We start from the raw sequence: 18,764 nt of genomic DNA, 5'->3' as shown, positions 1-18,764 counted from the left end.
ATTTGCAATTTGCGAATGTTAGACCTGACATCCTTGGCATGGTTTTCCCCCATCTTTTTGCCTCTGACTCATGTATTTTTTGATGCTGTGCTGGATTTCGTTTTTGCTGGTTTAGATGCTTTGGACCCTCTGCCACTGCTGATCAGTGTCAGAGGGTAAGTGCTCCCTCTGTAAATTGTCATATTGATTGAGTATACCTAATTGGCATGTTTGTATCACCACGAAGTCCCTAGTAGAGGGCACTGTGTGTGCCAGGGCTGGTGATGACAAATGCTACTAGTGGGCCTGCAGCGCAGATTGCGCCACCCACATGAGTAGCTTTTAAAAGGTGACTCAGGCCCACCAGCGCAGGGCCTGTGTGCAGTCAGTGACTGCCATGTCAGCCTGGCCAGTGTCCCCACTGGCTAGGCTTAACCCTCCCCTGTCTGTGCACCTCAGCCACCCCTATGGAAGGCTCCAGGTAGCCCCCTGGGTAGGGTGCAGTGAATGGATAGGGTAGAGCGTGTACTAGTGCAGGTAACATGCTCTGGTAGAGAGCAGCAGCCACTTTGTGTGCTCACTGCTGTAGGGCTGTAGGGCTCCCTAGGGTAGCCTGGGGAGGCTGGTCCCATTGGATCCCAGCCTATCTCCCTATAGGAACAAGATGGAACATCCATGAAAGATATCCCTGAACTCAGAATTAAATGACACATCTTTTGGTGAAGGTTGTTTTTGGATCCTGGGGTTGAGAATAGCATTTTTAGAAGTGGCTGTTCTTTTGTATAAACCTTTCTGTGTGCCTGGGCCTGTGTGTGGAATGCCTGCGTGACAGGAGCTGCAGGGCCCCGGAGGGGTTGGAGTCAGCCCAGGGGTGAAAGGCGACATCTGTTGCCCGGGGAAGGGGAGAGAGAAGAGCCTGATAGTGCTGGGCTGTGCCTGCCTGACCACCGTGCTGGCTAACTCCCCTGCCGATCCACTGTCACCTCTGGCCCTGAAGGGGTATAAGGGAAGGACCCCTTACTACAGAAGATTAGATTCTGAAACTCTACAATCAAGACGGACCCTCTGCTGGAAGGAGGACGGCGAGAGACCTAAAGGAAGATTGCCTTGCTGTGTGCTCTAAGGGCTGACCTGTTCTGCTGTATCACTGGAAGCTGAGGAGGAGAAAGGGACTTTGCTGTGGGCTGTGTCCCTGCCTGCTTGAAACTGCTGAGACTTTGCTGTGTGCTGTGCCTACAGCTTGAATCTCCAAGGGCCTGAGAAGAGCTGGCTCCCTGTCTGCAACCCAGGAACATAAAGGTTGCCCAAGGCTACAAGAATCTGCTGTGCCCCCCCCCTGAAGCTGCTGTGTGGCTAGGAGATCGTGCAACCGTGTGGTTTGCCTGTTTAGCGCATTGGCTGCTCTCTACTGCTTGAGAGCGCCGCGCTGACCCAGCCTGCTGCAGGGCCAAAATCGACGTGCTCATCGACACGTGTGTGGGGCAGACCGGAGACCTGTGAGCCTCTGCAGCGCAAGGGGCGCTGAAAAACAATTGCTGGCCGTATCACCGCCGCTGCCCGGGGCCAGAGAACCTCCGAGGGAAGCGCCATCCTGATCGGCGCTGAACCGGCGAAGAACGAAGCCGCCGTGCTCCCATTGGTGGAGGGAGCCGAGCCCCCTCACCAACGCCGCGACGGGATTGGCCCGTGCGGCGCAGCGTCATCAGCCGTGCTGGGCCGTGATTGGCCTAGGGAGCGGAGCGTCATAGTTGCCTGTCCCGGGAGCCGCACTGCCATTGGCTGACTCCCGGGTGCTGTGGAGGCTCGCCTGAGGAGCCGCGAGGGGATTGGCTGCCGTCGCTGAGGCAGCTGAAGAAGCCGAGGAATGAGCGCGATCACCGCCGGGCCCGGGAAGAAGTGACCTGACCTCGCCGAGGGATCTCCGCATGTGCTCCAGCCCCTGGCCTGCCGTCTCTGCTCCCCGCTGCTCTTTGAAGGATCCAGAGCGGGCGGAGAGCGTCCGGAGACCGGCCGGGCGGGAGCCACACTGAGCCTTCCCCCGCGAGGTGCCCCTGGGGGACCCGCGTCACCGCGAGCACGGGGAAAGAAGTCCCCCCTCCCTCAGGATACCGGGTGAGACGCGCTAGGAGCGCTTGTGGTCCCTGAAGCCAGGGGACCATTGGGGCATAATTTAATAACGCTGGCATTGTTTCTTTGCTCATTTGGAGAGCATTGTCAACCCAATAACTTTGGCATATCTTCTAAACGTTGGCATTGTTTGGACTGCTCGTTTTTAGAGCGTAGCCATTATAAATCGGTGGCATTAGGTTTAATACTGATTTGAAGAGACTTGAGACATTTGTTTTTATGTGACAACTTCCTGAAACTACGTACCACCATTAAGATTAAGTGCCTCATTTTAATAATGAAGTGATTATCGTGCAACTGCTTGATTTACCTTGCTGAAACTAGATAAAGTTATATATTTTTATAAAAATATACTTACCTGTGTGGTCTCAGTTTGTGGTGGATTGGGGATTATTGTTGTGTTAAGTGCCAATGTTATCCACATTGTCTCCGAGTTTAGCCTAGACTGCTCGCGCCATGCTACCTAGAGGGTGAGCAGGGGTTATCTCAGAGGGTTATTCCGTTGCCCTGACCGGAGCTAGGGGTCCCTACTTGGGCCAAGGTACTTACCTTTGCCAACCAGAGACTCCCGGTTCTAACATTGGTGGCAGCGGTGGGATTTTGAACTAATAATTGCACTTGACCGGCAGTAATTTCTTGTACATCACTAGTCTAGTTTAGCAGAACAGGTTGCGCAAGACTTTTTCTTTTTGGTGAAACCTTTTTAGTTGAAAAAGGGTAGGAAGCATCATGTCTCGGAAAGCGCCAAGCGTGAATGGAGACGTGGAGGTGGAATTTGAAATCCAGAAGTTGTTAACCTATAACAAGGAGCAACTGAGAAAAGTCTGCAAACAGCTTGAATGCCCAGTGAGGGGCGGCGCAAATAAGGAAGAGCTACGGACAGCTCTGAGGGCCTGGTGGGAGGCCAAACATGGTGTCCCAGAAGCTCCTATTGAAGAGGGTGGCGCACAGGAGATTGGGTTTTGGCCCAGTGAATTGCCAGTGGCGAAGCCAGCGTCTAGGGCCGGCAGCACCCACTCCAGTAGGAATATTTCTCCAGAGGAAGTGGAGGAGAATCAGAGAACTAGGGCCCATGAGATTGAGCTTTTGAAACTCAGAGCGGACGCCGATGAGAAGAAACTGCGCCTGGAAATTGAGAGAGAGGCACAGGAGAGGAGGCATGCTCTCGCTTTGGAGGAAAAGAAGCTCCAATTGGCTCATGAGAGGAGCATGAAGGAATTGGATTTCAAATATAAAGAGAGGGGGTCCAGTTCTAATGGTGGCAGCGCACAACCAGTACAGGCGGGTAAGGTATACATACCAAAGGATCTGGTACAGAATTATCAGAGGGGTGAGGATATTTATGCGTGGTTCAGAGCGTATGAACTTGCCTTAAAGATGAATGAGGTGCCTGAGAAGAATTGGGGAGCAGGATTGTGGAAGCATTTTGAGGCCTCTGGGAGGGATGTTTTGGCACCCTTAGAAGCAAAGGATGCTTTGTCCTACTCCGCCATGAAGGAGGCTTTGTGCCTCAGGTATGGGCTCACTGCTGAACAGTACCGCCAGAAGTTTAGGAACTTCAAGAAGCTTGATTCAAGTACTTGGGTGGAGTGTGTGAGTATGTACACGCGTGCACTGGAAGGTTGGATGAAGGGCAGCAAAGTTACTGATTATGTGGGGTTGTGTCACTTGATTAGTAGGGAGCACTTAAGTAGTTTGTGTGTCCCAGAGCTGCGCCAGCATCTTTTGGATAGTAAGTTAACTGATCCCAGTGAGCTTGCTAAAGAGGCGGACCGGTGGACTAGCACCAGGGTCCACAAGGGGGTGGTGAGTACCCCAGCCAAGGGTGGACAGGGTCCCCAGCAGAAGAGTGGGGGGGACACGGGTAATCAAAAGGAGTCTTCTAAAGGGCCCCAAACTGGTTCCCAGGAGAAGGTGTCTCAACCCCCCAAGTCTAAGAAGTCCTGGCCCCGTAAGGGCAAGCAGGACAACAGGCCCCCGCCTACCTGCTTTACATGTGGGGCGGTGGGGCACATTGCCCCCAAATGTCCAAAGAAACCTCCAGCACCCTCTGGTGCTCCAGCACCGGCATTGGCCAGTGTAGCTTTGGGAGGGGATTTGATCTCTAGTGGGGAGGAAGGGTTAGCAGTGATGACCCTTGTCTCTTTAGGAGACCGAGAGATGGCCCAGGAAACCTTGCTGCCCCAAAACACTAAGAAATACGGGCAGAAGGTGACCATCAATGGACAGGTGGTGGAGGCTCTGAGAGACACAGGGGCCAGCGTGACATCTGTTAGGTGTCAGTGGGTGTCTGAAGAGCAAATTGTTCCCCAGGTACTCCGGCCTGTGGTGGCAGCTGACAGTTCAGTGCGCTACTGCAGGCTGGCGAAAGTTCCATTTGAATGGGGAGGAGTCTCCGGTATTTTGGAGATTGTAGTAAGTGATGCCTTGCCTGTAGATTGTCTATTAGGTAATGACCTGGAGAGCTCCCCATGGAAAGAGGTGGAGCACCGGACTCACTTGGAGATGTTGGGTTTGCCTGCGTGGATCTGTGTGTCCACCCGTGCAATGACAGTAAGGGAGGGCGGTCTAACAGAGCTGGAGCCTGGAACAATGGCCCAGGGACCTGCCAAGAGAGGAAGGGGTAGAGGGCGCGGGAAACCGGCCCCCACTGTTCCCACGGTCCAGGAGGAGGCAGACCCGGAAGGGGATGCCCTGGAACCTACAGGGGAGCAAGTGGCCGAACTAGGGGAATTGCCTGAGCTGTCCCAGTGGCAGCAAGAGGGTGGTCCCTCCAGGGAGGAATTCTGCCAGGCTCAGAAGGAGTGCCCTTCTCTCATTGGTGTGCGGCAGCAGGCTGCTGACCAGGCCGCAGGCCTGGGGTCCAAGGAGCATTTGATCTATTGGGAGGATGACTTACTTTATAGTGAGCCTAAGTTCGCTGAGCCCGGCGCAGCCCGTGTGCTGGTGGTACCGGAGCGCTTCAGGAGCTTCCTACTGGGTCTGGCTCATGACGTGCCTCTCGCAGGACATCTGGGGCAAGACAAGACCTATCACAGGCTTGTCACCCATTTCTACTGGCCCCAGATGAAGACGCACGTCTCTGCCTTTTGTAAGTCTTGTCAGACTTGTCAGGCCAGTGGCAAGAGTGGAGGGAAGCGCGTGGCACCCCTCCAACCCTTTCCCGTGGTGAGCACCCCTTTTGAGCGGGTGGGCATTGACATCGTGGGGCCCCTGGATCCCAAGACAGCCCTAGGCAACAGGTTTATCCTGGTCTTGGTGGACCATGCCACTCGGTACCCGGAAGCCCTTCCGCTCAGGACAGTCACCGCCCCAGTGGTGGGCCGTGCCCTGATGGGGATCTTTTCCCGGGTGGGATTTCCGAAGGAGGTCGTTTCGGACCGCGGGACAAACTTCATTTCTAAATATATGAAGTCCCTGTGGAGTGAGTGTGGGGTGACTTACAAGTTCACCACTCCTTACCACCCTCAAGGAAATGGTTTGGTTGAGAGATTCAACCGCACATTGAAGGGCATGATCATGGGCCTGGAGGAGCCCATGAGGCGGAAATGGGATGTCTTGTTGCCATGCCTGTTGTTTGCCTACAGGGAGGTGCCTCAGAAATCATTAGGGTTCAGTCCCTTTGAGTTGCTGTATGGCCACCCTGTCAGAGGGCCTCTGGCTCTGGTGAAGGAGGGGTGGGAGAAATCCCGTGGGAAAACCCCTCAGGATGTGTTCAGCTATGTGCTGGCCATTCGCAACCAGACCAAGCGCTTCAGGAAGCTCGCTCAAGAGAACCTGGAGGCTAGCCAGGAGGAAATGAAGAGGTGGTATGACCAGAACACTTCTCTAGTGGAGTTCCAACCTGGACAGAAAGTGTGGGTGATGGCGCCGGTGGAGCCTTGTGCGCTCCGTGACAAGTGGTCTGGGCCATATGAGGTGGTGGAGCGCAAGAGCGAGGTTACCTATTTGGTTAACCTGAAGACTCCCAGGCAGCCCCTGAGAGTGCTACATGTGAACCGCCTCAAACCCCACTTTGAAAGAACTGAAGTGACTATGCTCATGGCTACAGATGTTGGAGGGGAGGAGGATAGTGATCCTCTCCCTGACCTCCTGGCAGTCAAGGAGCAAGATGGGTCAGTGGATGGTGTGGTCCTCTCCCCCACCCTGACCCCAGAACAGCAGGAGGACTGTCGCCAAGTCTTGGGTCAGTTCGCCCCACTGTTCTCCCTGACCCCAGGTGTCACCAAATGGTGCGTCCACGACGTGGACACTGGAGACAGCATGCCTGTGAAACAGAAGTTTTACAGGGTGGCTGACAAGGTCAGAGCTAGCATCAAGGAAGAAGTTTCCAAGATGTTGGCGCTTGGGGTTATTGAGCCCTCCAGCAGCCCCTGGGCTAGCCCAGTGGTCTTAGTGCCTAAGAAAGCTGCTACCCCCGGTGGCCCCCCAGAACTTCGGTTCTGCGTGGACTACCGTGGGCTCAATGCGGTCACGAAGACTGACGCGCACCCCATCCCCAGAGCTGATGAGCTGGTGGATCGGTTGGGAGCTGCCCAATACCTGAGTACTTTTGATTTGACTTCAGGGTACTGGCAGATTGCCTTAACTGACGGGGCAAAGGAGAGGTCAGCATTTTCAACGCCAGAAGGACACTTCCAGTTTCGTGTCATGCCCTTTGGGTTGAAAAATGCCCCCGCCACATTTCAGAGATTGGTCAACCAGGTACTGGCAGGGCTGGAGCAATTCAGCGCAGCCTACCTGGATGACATTGCGGTGTTCAGCTCCACTTGGGAGGAACACCTGCAACACCTCACTGAAGTGTTGAAGGCTCTGCAGAAGGCAGGCCTCACTATCAAGGCCAGTAAATGCCAGATAGGGCAGGGATCTGTGGTGTACTTGGGACACCAGGTGGGGAGCGGCAAGGTGGCGCCCCTACAGGCAAAAATTGATACCATTCTGGCTTGGGAACCCCCCAAGACCCAGACGGAGGTGAGAGCCTTTCTAGGTCTCACCGGGTATTACAGACGGTTTGTCAAAGGCTATGGCACCATTGTGGCCCCTTTGACAGAGCTGACATCTAGGAATCAGCCCAGGAAAGTGAATTGGACTGAGGCCTGTCAAACTGCTTTTGACACCCTCAAAACTGCCATGTGCACAGCACCGGTGCTTAAGGCACCTGACTTTTCAAGTGAGTTCATCGTGCAAACTGACGCTTCAGAGCAAGGCGTGGGAGCAGTGCTCTCACAGATCAATGATGAGGGAGGAGACCAACCTGTGGCTTTCATTAGCCGGAGGCTAATCCCCAGGGAACAAAAATGGAGTGCCATTGAAAGAGAAGCTTTCGCTGTGGTCTGGGCTCTGAAGAAGCTGAGGCCCTACCTGTTTGGGACTCACTTCCGCGTTCAGACCGACCACAGGCCCCTCAGATGGTTAATGCAGATGAGGGGTGAGAATCCAAAATTGTTGAGGTGGTCCATTTCCCTACAGGGGATGGACTTTACGGTGGAGCACCGCCCTGGTACAGAACACGCCAACGCTGACGTCTGTCCATATTCTTCCGCCTTAGTGATGAGGACTCCCAAGAGGTTGGGTAGTTCTCCCCACTTTCAGCTGGAGGGGACACGTGTTAGACCTGACATCCTTGGCATGGTTTTCCCCCATCTTTTTGCCTCTGACTCATGTATTTTTTGATGCTGTGCTGGATTTCGTTTTTGCTGGTTTAGATGCTTTGGACCCTCTGCCACTGCTGATCAGTGTCAGAGGGTAAGTGCTCCCTCTGTAAATTGTCATATTGATTGAGTATACCTAATTGGCATGTTTGTATCACCACGAAGTCCCTAGTAGAGGGCACTGTGTGTGCCAGGGCTGGTGATGACAAATGCTACTAGTGGGCCTGCAGCGCAGATTGCGCCACCCACATGAGTAGCTTTTAAAAGGTGACTCAGGCCCGCCAGCGCAGGGCCTGTGTGCAGTCAGTGACTGCCATGTCAGCCTGGCCAGTGTCCCCACTGGCTAGGCTTAACCCTCCCCTGTCTGTGCACCTCAGCCACCCCTATGGAAGGCTCCAGGTAGCCCCCTGGGTAGGGTGCAGTGAATGGATAGGGTAGAGCGTGTACTAGTGCAGGTAACATGCTCTGGTAGAGAGCAGCAGCCACTTTGTGTGCTCACTGCTGTAGGGCTGTAGGGCTCCCTAGGGTAGCCTGGGGAGGCTGGTCCCATTGGATCCCAGCCTATCTCCCTATAGGAACAAGATGGAACATCCATGAAAGATATCCCTGAACTCAGAATTAAATGACACATCTTTTGGTGAAGGTTGTTTTTGGATCCTGGGGTTGAGAATAGCATTTTTAGAAGTGGCTGTTCTTTTGTATAAACCTTTCTGTGTGCCTGGGCCTGTGTGTGGAATGCCTGCGTGACAGGAGCTGCAGGGCCCCGGAGGGGGTTGGAGTCAGCCCAGGGGTGAAAGGCGACATCTGTTGCCCGGGGAAGGGGAGAGAGAAGAGCCTGATAGTGCTGGGCTGTGCCTGCCTGACCACCGTGCTGGCTAACTCCCCTGCCGATCCACTGTCACCTCTGGCCCTGAAGCTGTCAGGAAGAAGAACACCAGAAATATTCCAGAGCCAAGGATCCCCTTGCACAAAGGACTTCAAAGGCGTTCAGGGGTATAAGGGAAGGACCCCTTACTACAGAAGATTAGATTCTGAAACTCTACAATCAAGACGGACCCTCTGCTGGAAGGAGGACGGCGAGAGACCTAAAGGAAGATTGCCTTGCTGTGTGCTCTAAGGGCTGACCTGTTCTGCTGTATCACTGGAAGCTGAGGAGGAGAAAGGGACTTTGCTGTGGGCTGTGTCCCTGCCTGCTTGAAACTGCTGAGACTTTGCTGTGTGCTGTGCCTACAGCTTGAATCTCCAAGGGCCTGAGAAGAGCTGGCTCCCTGTCTGCAACCCAGGAACATAAAGGTTGCCCAAGGCTACAAGAATCTGCTGTGCCCCCCCCCTGAAGCTGCTGTGTGGCTAGGAGATCGTGCAACCGTGTGGTTTGCCTGTTTAGCGCATTGGCTGCTCTCTACTGCTTGAGAGCGCCGCGCTGACCCAGCCTGCTGCAGGGCCAAAATCGACGTGCTCATCGACACGTGTGTGGGGCAGACCGGAGACCTGTGAGCCTCTGCAGCGCAAGGGGCGCTGAAAAACAATTGCTGGCCGTATCACCGCCGCTGCCCGGGGCCAGAGAACCTCCGAGGGAAGCGCCATCCTGATCGGCGCTGAACCGGCGAAGAACGAAGCCGCCGTGCTCCCATTGGTGGAGGGAGCCGAGCCCCCTCACCAACGCCGCGACGGGATTGGCCCGTGCGGCGCAGCGTCATCAGCCGTGCTGGGCCGTGATTGGCCTAGGGAGCGGAGCGTCATCGTTGCCTGTCCCGGGAGCCGCACTGCCATTGGCTGACTCCCGGGTGCTGTGGAGGCTCGCCTGAGGAGCCGCGAGGGGATTGGCTGCCGTCGCTGAGGCAGCTGAAGAAGCCGAGGAATGAGCGCGATCACCGCCGGGCCCGGGAAGAAGTGACCTGACCTCGCCGAGGGATCTCGCATGTGCTCCAGCCCCTGGCCTGCCGTCTCTGCTCCCCGCTGCTCTTTGAAGGATCCAGAGCGGGCGGAGAGCGTCCGGAGACTGGCCGGGCGGGAGCCACACTGAGCCTTCCCCCGCGAGGTGCCCCTGGGGGACCCGCGTCACCGCGAGCACGGGGAAAGAAGTCCCCCCTCCCTCAGGATACCGGGTGAGACGCGCTAGGAGCGCTTGTGGTCCCTGAAGCCAGGGGACCATTGGGGCATAATTTAATAACGCTGGCATTGTTTCTTTGCTCATTTGGAGAGCATTGTCAACCCAATAACTTTGGCATATCTTCTAAACGTTGGCATTGTTTGGACTGCTCGTTTTTAGAGCGTAGCCATTATAAATCGGTGGCATTAGGTTTAATACTGATTTGAAGAGACTTGAGACATTTGTTTTTATGTGACAACTTCCTGAAACTACGTACCACCATTAAGATTAAGTGCCTCATTTTAATAATGAAGTGATTATCGTGCAACTGCTTGATTTACCTTGCTGAAACTAGATAAAGTTATATATTTTTATAAAAATATACTTACCTGTGTGGTCTCAGTTTGTGGTGGATTGGGGATTATTGTTGTGTTAAGTGCCAATGTTATCCACATTGTCTCCGAGTTTAGCCTAGACTGCTCGCGCCATGCTACCTAGAGGGTGAGCAGGGGTTATCTCAGAGGGTTATTCCGTTGCCCTGACCGGAGCTAGGGGTCCCTACTTGGGCCAAGGTACTTACCTTTGCCAACCAGAGACTCCCGGTTCTAACAGCGAATATGCAATTAAGGAATATCAAGAAAACGCTAGAAAATTGCGTTTTTCTTGATACATACCATTTTGCTATTCTGAAATAGCGATTTCTTAAAAATCGCTATTACAGAATCGCAAATTGGTTTCTTGATACATATGGCCCTATATGTTGTAGCACTTGGTTTATGCCTTCAATTGGCATTTTGTGCACTGTAAGTTAAAGAAAAAAACACTCAGAGCATATTCTAGCATTGTAGTAAGATTACTTCTCTTACCAGACGATGTCACAATAGAATTGGATTTACATGAGGTACTGCATTTTGGCCATTGGAGTCAGTGACGTACTGTTTTACATTAGTGTCATTTGAAAAGCTATGCTTCATTAAGTGAAGGAGAAAACTGTCCGGGTCCCCCCCCCCCTTTTTAAAAAAAATATTTTTATTAACTTGCTCATATCATCAGACATTACAGAACATTGTTCAAATAGCATGTGATAGAATGAAATGTCACAATATAATATAAGGCTGGCATTAAACACAAGCAGGGCATTCAATTTGAAAACCCAGGTCCCAACACCCCCCCCCCCATCTCCCTGTATTTCCGCCAAGGCCCCCAGATCTTTTTTCCATTTCTTAGTGCATCCTCTACTCTTATAGATGGTCTCCTCAGCTCTCTGGCATCAATCTAGATCTCGCAAATACTGATCCCATTGCGGAGGAGCCTGTGCCCTCCAAGCACTGGCTATATTTCTTTTCGCAACACCTGCTGCCAGTGCCAGCCAGATCTCATTATGTCTGTCCGGGTTCCCTTTTAAGTACAAGCATTTAAGATATTATTGAGGTGCCAAAATATAAATGTAAAAGGAGTCTTTGTAGAATCTTTAAGGGGTGATGTTTGGTCAATTAATGGGTGGTAGCCATATGATGAATCTTTGCTGATTTTTGAGGTCTGCCTAAAAGTATAGGACTGTTGGATTGACAAATCTTGTGCAGGCTTGGATAATGAAAGCTAACGGAATAACAAGCTGATGATCAGGGGTATCTTAAGGCTTTTGGGGGCCTGGCACTAAACTTATTTTGGGGACCTCTGTTCGGAACAGCTTTGAATTTACAGGCCAGTTTCAGCTATTTCATGCCCACTTTGGCCAGTTCACGGACTTAGCACAGGCTTACTCGTCCTAAATTTTAATGTGTTGACTTCTAATATTCAGGGATAGTGATGTGTGTTTTCAATGCTGTAACACAGGAGCAGCTCACTAATATTACTGCAATTATCTCTGTGACACACTCCCATTTCTATTCTATGAGTTCCTGTTTTTTGATCTAAAAGAGACTTTTTAAGGAGGGTGCGTGAAATATAAATGCAGTATTTCTCTGCAAAAATATCTGTAATAGACTCTCACGCATCACCTACATTAAAAATAAATGAAAGGAAAATGGTATTTGAAACAATCTGTTTAAGAATTATTCAAGGTCATCAAGGCAAAACTCTCTATAGACCAGAGCTGGCTGTATCGGAGGGCTCCCTGAAAGGCTGGGGCCCTGGGCCAAAGCCCACTTTGCCCATGCCGAAAACATCTCTGTTGATGATTCATGACCAGTAATGGAGGTAGGTAAACTTCCAGTTAGCCTTCTAAGAGAAAAGGGACAACCATGTTTTGTTCTTTGCGTGTGTTTGTGGAGGTGCATTGGATAGGTTATGTGAAATAAAAGTTTACAAAATGCCGAGATGACAACTTGCCGGTTCCTCTGATCTGTACATGTTGCACTCACAAGGCACTTTACTAGTATGGAACCAGACGTCCTAATCTTAAAGGAAACCCATATAATACAAGACAAGATGATCAGAGTGCAATTGACATGTGCAAAACAGTGTCGTTTTATTACAGCACAAGTTCAAAGCTCTGGGTCATTCAGAGTTTTAGTGGCAACAATGGCAGACTGATTGTATGACAGAAGGAACATCAAAAGCAGTGCTTCACAAAAGCTAATTTTTATGGCCCTGACAGTGGTCCTGAAAAGCTGCTTTAAGTTTATGGAGACTCTTGGATACTTTGTAGGATCTTATATTATTGTTTAAGATTTTAATCTGAAATTGAATTCTTTTAATGACAGATCCTCTGGCAAACACGACAATTGTTTAGTCAAACAACGGATATCTTGTTAGGGACTTTTATGTATGTATTAAATGATGTAACCAACATCTACACCAAATGAGGGGCAAGTTTCCTACAGGTTGATATAAATGCTACTTTCATATCAACTGCTTTTTAATAAGTAAGAACGTGATGAAGAGTAATGATTAATAGATTAACCACTGATCTCTCTCCGACAATGCAGTAATAGGATTTTGTTTTTCAGGGCGCCATCTGCCACAAAGCACAGAAGCGATAGACCTTTGATGAAAGTTCAGGTTTCACTGCCTTTTTTCCAGGAACTGGTGAGTAACAATTACATAATTTATTGAAATCAATATAAATTCCATGAGCTGTTGAATATTCTGGGATACCACCAAAGCCTCTGTATGTGGTAAAATCAAAAGCACAGTGAATGAAGCAAAGAGAGAATGCAGATTAGTTTTGAGTGATTTACAAAATGCTGGGAATATTATTTATCGTTGTAACAAATAGCCATGAAAACAAGACATATTGACCAGGTTTCATATTAAATAACAACAACTTACAGAGATGTGCTGAGAGCAAGACAATAAAAAGATGTCAGAAAATGATAGTCAATCAATCGGGGATTTATAAAGCTGTAGTAGCTTGCTGCTTCTTGGTGATTTCTTCAATCGAACCGTCAGATCTTAAGTCCTTTCCTGAATTCCTTGAGAGATGCGGCAGACATGAGGTGCTGTAAAAAGTCGTTCCAAGCCCTGGCCACGAGGCATGAGAAGGAGCACCCTCCACTGTTGTTTTGGTGGATCCAGAGGGTGTAGTGAGGAAGAGAGAGGGGTTTCGTAGTTGTCTAGTCAGTTGGTGGAAAGTCATGCATTTGTTGATATATGCTGGTCCTTCATTGTGCAGGGCTTTTCATGCATGGATGAACATCTTGAACTGGCATCTCTTCTGGATCCAGAGTCAATGTAGCTTCTCGCGGTGTGATGTGGACCCATGTGGGGAGGTCAAGGATGTGCCTTGCTGTTGAGTTTTGCATTATCTGTAGTCTCTTCAGGATGTGTGTGGTGATTCCTATGTAGAGTGTGTTCCCGTAGTCCAGCCTGCACCATAAATAAGTAATTCAGAATGAACCCCAGCTGGGATCGATGATGGCAGTATACATAAACTGATATTAATCCTTCGATTGGACACAAATCGATTGTGTGTACTTTGTTTGAATTGCATCACTTCAAGACTGTCCCGTTTTGTTCACCATTATAGTCCTGAGGAAGACCCGCTGTGATGTAAAGTTAGTAATACATACTCATAGGGTAAATACCTTGACATCATTGTTTAATGGCCTGCTTCAGTTATCCTAAAATAGAAAATGAAGATAAAGGATATTTTAAACCTTGAAGTTTGGACATAAGACACTAAATGTTTTTCATTGTTTCATGTATGGTGTATTCATACACTACGATTTTTACATTCTCACCATGTATGTATCTTTTGATTTATTGTATGTGATATGTGTTATGGGCAGCTTATTGAAAACACAAAAAAGTAGAGAAAATTGCTTTATTAGATGTAATGTTTGTTATATGACAATGAATATACCAAACTAGTAATTGTCTTGTGTGGGATTTTTCTGATTGCCTTTTTTTGACGTATTCTTGCAAAATAAGTTAGCACACTGGTGATTGCATTTGGTGTCAGGGGATGAAATTTAGAAGGCTTTAATAAATAGGAGACTCCCCTTTTGTAAAGGGATCATTTTGTGCCCCTTCTGTCCTGATGTTGATTATTCAGCATCTTTCACAATTCTTGTACATGAATTGTGACACCCGACAGAACTCTCTGTAGCTTATAAATCATAAACCCAGGTTCTGAGGGATACAGGGCAACTCCATTATATTTAATGGGAGTATATTCCCATCAATAAGGATCATCTGTTCCCTTCATGGATATGACAGCTTCATTCGACCTAGTGCACAGATATAGTCTCTGGGAGGTACTGATGCAAATGGGAATACCCCATGATCTCCTCCATTTTCTTGTCAGATTATGCAAAGACACGTATGCTTAGGTCAGGTGGAATGATCAAGGTACTTATCTCCTAGGATTCCAATTAAACAAGGAGTGAGGCATGGGTGTGTTTTGACCCCCTCTCAGTTCTCTATGTTTATGAACAGCATGGTGGAAGCACTGAATAAGTGTCAGCATAGCGCCCCTAAGAAAGCTAGCACCTGTATTCCTGTTTTGCTTTTTACTGACAACATTTTTATGCTCTCTTGTACTCCAGTGGATCTGCAGGAGTTGCTAAAACCATTTTGTGGGGTTTAGCAGTCTTAGTGGCCTAGAGATCAATGCAGGCAAATCCAAGTTTATGACCTATAACCCCCATCAAATATTTATGAACAAATGACTGTGGATGGATCATGCATTGACCAGATTAGCAGCTTTGATTATCTGGGAGATAGGCTCACGGACAAGTTCTCTTGGGACCTACAGTTGTCAAAAAGTTATTCCACACTATCCCATAGATCAGCGACCATTGTCAGGATATACAAAGCATCAACCAACCGGGCTGTGTCTTCAGCTCCTCAGGTGTATAGAGCTGTGGCCATGGGAGGTGCACTTTATGGGCAGAAATATGGGGCTCTGGGACATTTCGAAACTAAACATCATGGAAAACAAATTTGTAAGATCAATTTTGAATCTACTAGAGAGCACACTACTTATACCTTTAAGATGGGATCTGAATCTCAAAAGGATTTAAAAAAAAAAAATTATTTAGCATTTTGTTAAAGACAATGCAAAGCACTGAGTTCAAATAAAGGACAACTCGGTTTAAATCATGTGGTATTTCAATATCAGTTACCATCTAGACACAGCAGTTAAAAGAGTGTGCGACGTAATATGAATACAATACTTTAAAGGCCCATTTCGAGTGTTATTACAATTTGCGCAACTATAAAAAAACATTCACTCCCTCCACCCGTCCACTGTGTATCAAAACAGGGATGGATTAAGAAACCATAGGCGGTGAGTGTTGTATACAGTGAGTTATTAATACAGCGTGAGTGTCAATTTAGCCCACTCCAGACGGGAAGATACCCTGCTCCTGTTGTGTGGGAGGGTCATGCTGTTGTGCTGCAAGGAAGGCCTTAAAGGGGCCCCAGATGTCCCTAGGCCTGGAGGAGGGAGGGATTCTTTCGGCATACTGATCACTTCTCGTAGAGCAGGAAGCTAAGCTTTTGATCCAGCTTTGCTTGGTGGGAGCTCGCCTACCGCCCCAGTGAATCTCTACTTCCCTTTTGGCCAAATGCAAAGCGATACCAGCAAATCGATGTACTTTAAGAGGGAGCTGGACGACGTATCCATCTGCACCTGTATAATCTTGCTGAATGTATAGTGAACGTCCACCCAGAAAGTGTGTATACGTGGGCATGTCCAGGCTAAATGACTGAAGTCTGCCTGAGGTGAATGGCATCGCTGGCAGTGGTGTGATCTATTGTGGTCTATCCTGTGAGCTCTAGCTGGAGTGACGTATATTCTGCGCAGAAACTTGAAATGGATCAGTTTGTGTCTGCTATTCAGGGATACTGTTTTTGTCACCGTGCAGCAGGCTGTCCATTGTTCGTCAGATATTGGGTTGCACAAGTCTGCTTCCCAAGTGCTGCGCACCCTGCTATCATCCAGTGTGATTAAGTCAGCACATGCTCTGTAGAGTTGTGATATCAGATGGACCCTCCTGCTACTACCTGTCTCCATTGTGAGTGGCGGGAAGGATGGAGGCTCCAGCGGGTAGCCTGGGAACTGGGCTTGAAGCGCTGACCGTAGTCTAGCCAGAACAAACCTGTCCATGAATGTTGCGTCAGGGAATGAGGACGCGTCGTCTGAATCAAATACATGACCTGCATCAGACTGATTTGCATATAGCCATGTCTGAACTGGGGTGGCAGAGTGGGCTAAAGAACGGTGATGGATTAAACCCAGATCTTTTGACTGGGTGTGAGTGTTTGATTGGTTCAGATGCTCCGTCCATTACCACCCCCTTTTGTACTGCAGGGAAAAAGTCACCCATTTTAACTATATTGAATTTTGTGCAAGTCTTCTGCACCAAGTTTTTGCCCATTATGGACAGCCATTTGTCGTTAGGTAGTGGTAGGTCGGAAGAGTATATCGTCTGGGTGTCTGTAATACGGCCCAGTTTAGCCCAGGCCCAACTGGTTGCGGAGACTGGTTGAATGTCCTTGGGATCCCGCGGAATACCAAGGGGCAGAACTGCCGCAAGGGTGTCCGGTAGGACAAAGTCTGACTCCGGCCTCAGGAAAGTGATCCTGGGGTCCGGGTGATACCATTGTGCCGCCAGGTAGTTCAGTTGTAGATCCGTAACCCGGTATCCTCCTCTAACATATGGGAGTGTCATGACCTGCCATCTCACTCTGGGTGTCTTGTTGCCCCAGACCAGTCTGATCAACTGAGTGCGAAGAGTGTTAAAAAATGTATTGGTAAGTGGTATCGGGATATTATTAAATAAATACCAGAACTTCGGGAGCACTATCATCTTAATGAGGGCTACTCGCCCCGCCATGGAGAGGGGAAGCTTTAGCCAGTGGTCTATTTGTGTCTCAAGTTTGGAGATCGCCACGCCATAGTTGCGGCGGATAATTTGGTCTGTATCAAGATGAATATGCAGCCCCAGTTATTTCACCAAGTCCGAGCACCATTCCAGTGGAAATTCCAGTTCCCATTGGGTCGTGCTTTGTGTGAGAGGAAAAATTACGGATGTATGCCAACTTATCCCCAGTCCGGAGAAGGTACCAAAACTGAGAATTTCTCTTATAAGTGGTTCTAAGTTTGTCTGGGGGCCACAAATATAAAGGATCGTATCATCCACATATAGCGAAACCAATAGTGGGCCTGTACTGAACTGTAGGCATCTATGTAGGTGTTTCTCTTGGAAGTGTCTTATCAGAGGGTCCATCGCCAATATAAACAACAAGAGGGACAACGGGCATCCCTGTCTAGTACCACGGGACAGGGGGAAGGGCGCTGACAGAGTGCCATTAAGCCGGATCCCAGCAGTTGGTTGGCTATATAACAGGGCTGTAGTGGCAATGAAGTCATGCAGCATACCCATTCTTTGCATAACAGACAGAAAAAAGGGCCATTCGAGGGGTTCAAAGGCTTTCTCGGTGTCTAGTAGGATAGCAGCTGCTGGAGTGTCTGGATTTATTCTGTGCAGGGTATTAATCAAGGTGCGGAGGTTGAATGCCGCCGATCGATGTGGGATAAATCCCGACTGAGCCGGAGAGACAATGGATTCCACAAGGAGGGAGAGGCGGCATGATAGTGCCTTAGCAAGTATTTTATAATCCAGGTTTAGGAGGGACAAGGGGCAGTAGGAGCCACACAGTAAGGGGTCTTTCCTGGGTTTGGGGAGTAGGATGATAACCGCTTCGCGGAAAGTGGGTGGGAGGACCTGTTTCTCCAGTTCTTCAGCATACATATCCAGGAGGCGAGGGTTCAGCAGATCCCTGTAGGCTTTGTAAAATTCCCCTGTAAACCCACCCAGTACAGGAGCAGTAGAAGAGTTCAGGGAGGTAATGGCTTCATCTATGCTTTCTGCCGTTATGGGTATCGCTAGAACGTCCTGCATGAACTTTTCGAGGTATACCAGAGCCACTTCCGACAGGTAGGCCTCCTGGTCAGTGTGATCATGTCACAACTTAGTGGAATAAAGCGTTTTGAAATAAGAGAGACATTTCTTTTGTATTTCCAAAGGGTCTGCGATATGCTGTCCTGTTAATGAGTGCAGTTCTGTGATGTAAGCTTTCGTGTAGGGGGGACTTCTCATTTGCGATAGTATCCTACCAGGACGGTCCCCTGCCCCATACACCTTGGCATTGTGGTATTTCTCCATAGAATCCTGTATGGCACTGGCCCCCAAACCTTGCAGGGACTTTGTTCCCTATATGCCCTCACGCGTGCCCTCCGCTCGGCGGACCTATCTCTTGCCCGCACAATCAAGATCCGGAGGAGTAGAGCCGGTGGCCGCTCCTTCAGGTATCTAGCCCCGAAGCTCTGGAACTCGATTCCCCTAAGGGCACGGGCCACCACTAACCACATGCTTTTTCGAAAACAGATTAAAACCTGGTTGTTCTCTTCCACTTAACATACTCTCACTGGTGGTGTTGTTTTGCCTTCTGGCATGTCTGCAAGC

General features: G+C 49.5%; 1 protein-coding gene across 2 annotated transcripts in view; it reads left to right on the top strand.

The window, feature by feature from the left end:
• Positions 1-18,764, top strand: part of LZTS2 (leucine zipper tumor suppressor 2) — an 821,117-nt gene that overhangs the window by 307,839 nt on the left and 494,514 nt on the right. For both annotated transcript variants that reach the window (XM_078643642.1, XM_078643643.1), the window contains one exon: positions 12,798-12,876. The gene's annotated coding sequence lies outside the window, so the exon portion shown is untranslated. The remainder of the gene's footprint in view (positions 1-12,797; positions 12,877-18,764) is intronic.

Source organism: Lissotriton helveticus, chromosome 5_1 (genome assembly GCF_964261635.1).
Source record: "Lissotriton helveticus chromosome 5_1, aLisHel1.1, whole genome shotgun sequence".
Taxonomy (NCBI): Eukaryota; Metazoa; Chordata; class Amphibia; order Caudata; family Salamandridae; genus Lissotriton; species Lissotriton helveticus.
This window is presented reverse-complemented; position numbering and strand designations above follow the sequence as displayed.